Source organism: Crocuta crocuta, unplaced genomic scaffold, assembly GCF_008692635.1.
Source record: "Crocuta crocuta isolate KB4526 unplaced genomic scaffold, BGI_CrCroc_1.0 scaffold224, whole genome shotgun sequence".
Taxonomy (NCBI): Eukaryota; Metazoa; Chordata; class Mammalia; order Carnivora; family Hyaenidae; genus Crocuta; species Crocuta crocuta.
Window position 1 is genome coordinate 163323 of NW_027529545.1, and position 7192 is coordinate 170514.

Below are 7192 nucleotides of genomic sequence, written 5' to 3' on the forward strand. Positions count from 1 at the left end.
GGGGCAGGGGTTCCCCTCGGCCACAGGAGCTGAAGACAGCCCTGCCCTCACGTGTCCCAAGGGAAGGTCAGGACCCAGGTGTAAGGCCATGTTGTTTCCAGCTTGTCTTCCCTCTTGCTCTTCAGATACTGGTATCTGCCAGGTTGTTTGGGTTTTTGGTTTTTGTTTTAACTGTTCTTCAGAACGCAGTGAGGGGCGCCTGGGTGGCTTAGTCGGTTAAGCGTCCGACTTTCGCTTAGGTCATGATCTCGCGGTTTGTGGGTTCGAGCCCCGCGTCGGGCTCTGTGCTGACTGCCAGCTCAGAGCCTGGAGCCTACTTCAGAGTCTGTGTCGCCCTCTCTCTCTGACCCTCCCCTGCTCACGCTGTCTCTCTCTCTCTCTCCTAGAAATAAAAAAAAAATAAATAAAAAAAGAACACAGTGAGGCTGGTTTTCTATCTCCGTAGTTTCTTTTCTTACAATGTTTTTCTCTGATTTTGGTATCGGGCCTCACAGGATGAATTGAAAAGCGTTCCCTCCTCCTCTCTTTCTGGAAGGAGTTTGTGTGGAATTGGTATTTGACAGAATTCACCAGAAAAAGCCAGCTGGATCTTGAGGTCTTCTTTGTGGGAATGTTTGTAACTATAAGTTCAATATCTTTTATAGATGAGAGGTTATTCAGATGTTCTGTTTTCTTTGTGAATCCGTTTTAGTATTTATGTGGCTCAAGGATTTTGTCTATTTCATCTAGTCCGAAAGTCAGCAAACTTTTCTACCAAAGGTTAGACGGTAAATATTTTAGGCTTTGTGGGCCATAGGGTCTCAGCTGCAACTATGCAGCCGTGTCGCTACAGTGCGACAGGGGATAATACATAAACGAGTACATAATAATACATAAACGAGATAATACAGAATACATAATACATAAATGAGATAATACATAAACGAATGTGTGGGGGTTGTTCTGATAAAGTGTAAACGCAGGTAACAAGTTCGATTTGGCCGGCAGGGAGATTTGCTGACTGTCCAGCCAAGGTGTCAAGTTTATAAAGTTTGTAGAATTCCCTTACGATTCATTTCATATCTCGACACTCCTAGGTGGTGTCTGGTCTATCATTCCTAATGTTAATAATTTGTGTCTTCTTTTTTTTCTCAGTCAGTGCAGCTAAACTTTCATTGACTGTATTTGCCTTTACAACGAATTGGCTTTTTCCCCTCCTATTTCTTATCCACTTTCTGTTTTATCGATTTCTCCTCTTTATTATTTTCTTCCTTCTTAGTTTGGCTTTAACTCTGTTCTTCCTTTTCTAGCTTCCTAAAGTAGAAGTGTAGATCACTGATTTTAGACCTTTCTTATTTTCTCACCTGACCTGATTAAAGGTATGAATTCTTCTTTAAGTGCGACTTCAACTGCACGCTGCAAGTGTCGGCGCTTTCGTTTTCAGTCAATCCAGAATAGCCGTTTTCCTTTTTGACCCGTGGGTTCTCTAAAAGCAAGTTGTTGGGACTTCCTAAAGGTGTTATGTTGCTGATTTCTAGCGTAATTCCACTGTGGTCAGAAACTACACTATGTAAGATCTCAGGCTTTTGATATCTATTGAGCTGACTTCTGTGGGCCAGCAGAGGGTCTCTCATAGGATTAGAAGCCCATGGTGTTGGTACGTCGAGGTCACACCTCGCTGCACCGGTGGCTTGGAACTGTTCCTGAGAGTATATGGTCAGCGATTGTAAGCCTTTTCAAAAGTTACTCGGCAGAAGCTACGTTGAACCATATAAAATTGTTCTTTTTGTAGCTTAAAAAGGGCTGACTATAGGCAGTTTCATATGATTCACCCTAATGGAATGTTTCTTCCCAGTAGCCTTTAGGGACCCCATCTCTTCCATGGTTGGGTTTGGTTAGGTCTCCAAAGGCCCTCCGGTTGATTTTTCTTCCACGAATGGAATGGGGGGAAAGACAGAAAAGACAATTTGGCAGGAACTTTGTTCCAGCGATTGGAAAGAAAAATGGCAGCAAGGAAAGACATTTCTTACATATTGCCTGCGGCCAGTGCAGCCGAGACTTCAGTCGCGATGAACATGGGGGCTCTGGACCTGAGCGCGTGAGGATGCAGTCGAGGAGGACCTTAGAGCATCCTGTTGGATTCCACACCCAGCCCTGGGGGAGGCGAGGGAGGAGGAATCCCGGGCCAAAGCTGAGCCCATAGATTAAGAGCATTTAGAACCCATAGCCCTTTAATGCTGGGACATCCCTCACCGTCAGGTTTTGTATTTCCGTGGGCTTTGACATTTGGGCATGTAGGAGATTGCACTCAGTTATATTCTTTCCTGTGCCCCATAGAATTTTCCTAATGCCCGGTAAAAAAGAGATACTCAAGGTGCTGTCCTGAGTGGTGCGTGGAGAGACCTTCAGTAGAGGAAGCAGATGACTCTATAGTGCTTATCTGAGACTCTTACCGTGCTCATCAGCATCCTGACCTGCTAGAAGTCTCTGTGTAGACACAGTCTCTGCATCCACTTGTGTAAGTGGCCCCGGGGCCAGATTGGGCCTGCCTGTTTTCCTGGAGGGCTAGAGGTACCAGTGGATTTGGCTGGGGCTTGTTGACTCATCTGGGATAAGACCCCAAATGGAATTGTAATGGACTTAATCCAGGTGCTTTACCAGGTCGCTGCTGTTCCTGGGGTTTTGACTGAGCTCTTTTAACTTGCCATTTAACCTGAACTACCAGTTATGACAGTGAAAACTCTGTTAGGTGACTCATGTGAATTCTCTCAGACCACACCGGTCTCTCACAGCCCGGATTGCTAGTCCTCTGAAGCAGGGAGGCGTCCCCTTGCTCTGGTACTGGGAACAGGATACCATTTGGACCCATTTCCCATTACTTCCTTCATTGGCCATGACTTGAAGTGAAATGAACTGGTATTCAGTGAGCTAGAGTTTCCTCTGCATCGTTACAATTGCAACAGTATGAAGTACACGATGCTCTCTTTGTTGTACACGCGAGAAGCGGTACTGGGGAGGCGAGGTTACTTCTTCAAGGTCACACGCCCAGTAAATGGCAGAACTGGGATCTGAACCCAGGTCTGTTTGTGTACGCAGCCTTCAGTGCCCTGTACTGTTTCCTGGACATGGAAGAGGCAGTGCAGAGGAGCTAATTGTGCTTTTGAAACACTTTGCCCTCCTGTTGTTCAACTTCTCTGGAAATGAAGACCGATTACAAATTGACCAGTCCTCTGGCAAGGCTGCAACACTAAGAGGGGCGGGTGGGAGGCAGAGCACTTTCTACTCCTTGGCTTTCTTGTGGCCCATGGTGGGATTACTCAACTATTCATCTAGTTTCCAACAGATACTTACTTAGTACCTGGTATTGGTATATCCCAGATACACCATGATCTAATTGCTGATCATCTAATCTAATGGCTGATTGTCAGGAAAAATTAGGCAGTGATGGCGAACAGAGGAATGAACTAAAACAGCCGTTTTCTTAAATGTTTATTTCTTTATTCTCGAGAGAGAGAGAAAGAGAGAACACAAGCAGGGGAGGGCCGGAGAGAGAAGGAGAGAGAGAATCCCAAGCAGGCTCCATGCTGTCAGCAGAGCCCAGCATGGGGCTCGAGCTCACGAAGCATGAGATCATGACCAGAGCTGAAATCAAGAGTCGGACACTCAACTGACTGAGCCCCCTAGGTGCCCCTAAAATGGCCATTTTTAACATTGGAGCCGGCGGGGGTGGGCGGGAGGAAGTGATGTGCATTTCTCCCACCCCTTCACAGATTTCTCCCTGAGTTGTGGAAATCACCAGAATAAAACTCCATTCACTGGAGAGAAAAGACTTTGTGTCAATATTGGGCCATCTGGTATCTAAGAATATCGAAGCCTTGACCTTTTTTTTGGTCCCTGAGCAAAGCAAATGCAAATGCTTGCCGGGCATGTCCCCATGAGGCTGAAAACCGTACTCTATTTCTGGGAGCTGCCTGGTACGCAGGCCTATTTTGTTTGTAGGATGCAGGGATGGAGCTGTTCTGCACTGGACATGTTCTCTCTGCGACACGCCGGTGCTCTCCCATAGTTCCATTTTGTCATTTTCTCCTACTTTCTTCTTTTTTTTAATGTTTTATTTATTTCTGAGAGAGACAGCATGAGCAGGGGAGAGTCAGAGAGAGAGGGAGACACAGAATCTGAAACAGGCTCCAGGCTCTGAGCTAGCCGTCAGCACAGAGCCCGATGTGGGGCTCGAACCCATGAACCGAGAGATCATGACCTGAGCCGAAGTCGGACGCTCAACCGACTGAGCTCTCCAGGTGCCCCTCTCCTACTTTCTTCACGTGTTGTTTTCTTTTGCTGGTAAAGGAGTTTCATCCAAATCTTTGTAGTGAAGGAACTTCTTCATTATAACTATGAAAACTGAAAACAGCAAACGCTACCCAAGAATTAAAGGCCTTTGTATTTTTCGACCTGATGGGTTACGTTTGTATTTGCTTTGCATTAATTCATTGTTTTGTACACTTCTCATTATGTGTGGTATCCGCCACCACAAAGGCGAAAGAAGAGCCAGGAGGAGTTACATTAAACTGTTAACATTGCTCACATGTAGAGGTGGAAAGAGGGAGGTCTTTTTCTGTTTTCAGACTTGTTTTAAGACTTGTCTCTGATTCCATGCATTTATTTCATGCAGTGAGCATCATTCTCTCTGGGTGAAGGGTGAATCGATTCCTCATTTAGAGGAAGAAGATAGTTCTGTCTTGATTTACCCTACTTCTTCGTCCTTATGCGTTCTTCTCTTTGCCTTTTCCACTGAGTACATTTGTTATTGCAGACGCTTTTATGCTAGAGTTAATCTTTCAGTCTTCCTGAGAAGCTTGAGCTTCCAGATGCATTCAGCCGAAGTATTATGACCATTTGCAGGATCTTCCGGAAGGAATTCTTGCGTGGGAGAAATTACGGTCTAAACCGCGGGTCAGCAAATTATGCATGGTTTCTGGGCTGAATCCTGTCCACTCTGGCTCTTTATAAATAAAGTTTTATTGGAACGCAGCCACACCCACTCGCTTCCCTGTTGTCTATAGAAGCTACAGTGGCAGGGTTGAGGAATTGAGACAGAGACTGTTTGGTCCACAAAGCCGAAAATATTTACAGTCTGGCCCTTTGCAGCAGAAGTTTCCCAACCCCTGGTCTAAATCAGTAGTTCTGAACCCTGGCTACAGGGTATAATCTCCTGAGGGGCTTTTAAAAACTGCTGCCCAGGCGCCACTCGCAGAGATTTTGATCTAATTGGCCCCAGGTGGGGCCAGACATTTTTTGGTAAAGCTTCCCAGGTGAGTCCCAGAGTTGAGGATCCACGGGTCTAGACTGGCTATGATGGTCTCTTCCAGCGGCAGGAATAGGGCTTTGTGACCCCGGCTTAGGAGCTACCAGAAGTCTGCACCAAATGTATCTGTGGGTGGCTGGGAGAGGTGGCTTAATCTCCCGTGGGAAAGTGCTGAGCCACCCTGAATTCCTGGGTTAGGTGGTGGTGACGCTCGACCTTCTAGGTTATCAGTTTTGCCAGCATTCTTTCAGAGGCCTTAGGCCCATCCCACAAAGGCTTCATCCCGCAGAGGGGTTCTCCTCTACCGCCGAGGCTGATACAGTGGCCACGGTCTGTCCGTTCCGCCTTTTGTTTTCCCCTGTGTAAGCGTGTTGGAGCTGGCCCGGGAAAAATGGATCACACAGCATTTTTCACGGGTATTAGTTGGCGAGACTCAATCTTAAAGGCAGTTGCGGAGTGTACGTCTGTCGAGAGGTAATCCCCTGGTCCGTCCCGGAGGACGTTCCCGAGAGAGAACTCTCTGTCTGAGTTTGGTGGCGTCTTCTGTTACCTCTGTAGGTTACCTCTGAGCAGGCTTGTTTGATACTCTTTGTTCCTTTGCTCATGGCGCCTGTAAAAACAAATGTCATGCCCTCCTCCGTTGGCCTGGGTTACTTGCGCGCCTTTGTCCCTGCTCTGGTAATGAGTACCTGTCAGCATGGGAACTGTCGGGGCTTGCCATCCCGTCTGCCAGGGTTCTTCTGGCTTCCTTGAGCAACTCCTGGTAGTGCCGATGCCTGGAGGGGCACACCTGGTCCCAAGGGGCAGTCTGCCCAGAGGACGTCTTTGGAGAAGGACTATGGCCTTCCAGAACATGTCACCTCCCCCCACCCCCAGGGTGACCTTAGGTTCCCACAGCACAGCGGAGGCCTGTGTGTAACAGAGAAACGGGGAGGCACAGACGGACACATGAGCAGACGTGTTTTCCCTTTTCGATGCCCCGTAAAATCAAAATCCAAACTAAGTCCTGGGGTCTGCCGCGTCATGAGTGCTTAGTGCACAGCCCCCGCTCACCTATTGGGCAGTGGGCACTGGGCAGCCCGGGGTCCATTCCTTCCCTTGTTGGAAAAGCTAATCTGATGAAAGAATCTTGGGCAGCTGGCCCACAGGAGCCCAAGTTTCAGACCCTGGTCCCTTTTTGACTGATGTAGATCAAGTCACTGCAGACTTCGTCTTTGTTCAAGTGGGGTGACGTAATCGTTGTCTCTCACAAAGATTTTCCAAGAACAGATGCGATTAATGTGAAAGGCACCCTCCACTAGCAAGCTGCGAGAGTTGGCGTTGCTGTGGTCCAGCTAGACTGTAATCTCGGTCTCGCGTCACTACTGTACGCCTGAGTGGGCTGTTTAATCGCTGTGGCCACTCAGGTCTTCAAGAGAGAAGAAAGTTTCCAAGGCGAAAGTTGGGTCTTTATCATAAACCCTGAGGCTGGAGACGTGTCTTAACAAGAGGCATACTTTTTTTTAAATGTCGTGGAGTGCACGCCGTGAAAAATGGAGCCTGGCGTCCTGAGGTGTTCCTCGGACTGTCCAGAAAGGGGTTCCGTTAGACTTACCGGCAGATGTGAGGCACTAAGGATTTGTCTTTGTAAGCTGAATCACATTATTAGAAGTTATGCCGGTGTTCACGACGCTCCTTCGTATTTGAAGGTAAACTCTGTTTTATCACTGTGTTAGGTACTTGAGTTGCCTTTTCCCTCGTCCTAGTCCTGGAATTTTTAAATTTTAGAGACTGTAGCAAAGCTGACACGAATTCTAGCCTCATACGGAAAACCTGTTTTATCATTTGGGATGGTTTCAGCTGTAAGTGACAGAAAAGACCCACTCCCGTGTCACAGAACAGTCCTTCATCCGTGGAGTGGGCCTCCCC

The 7192-nt window shown here is 47.5% G+C and overlaps 1 protein-coding gene across 1 annotated transcript in view; it reads left to right on the top strand.

The window, feature by feature from the left end:
* WWC3 (WWC family member 3) overlaps nucleotides 1-7192 on the top strand; it is a 108591-nt gene that overhangs the window by 42859 nt on the left and 58540 nt on the right. The window lies entirely within an intron of this gene.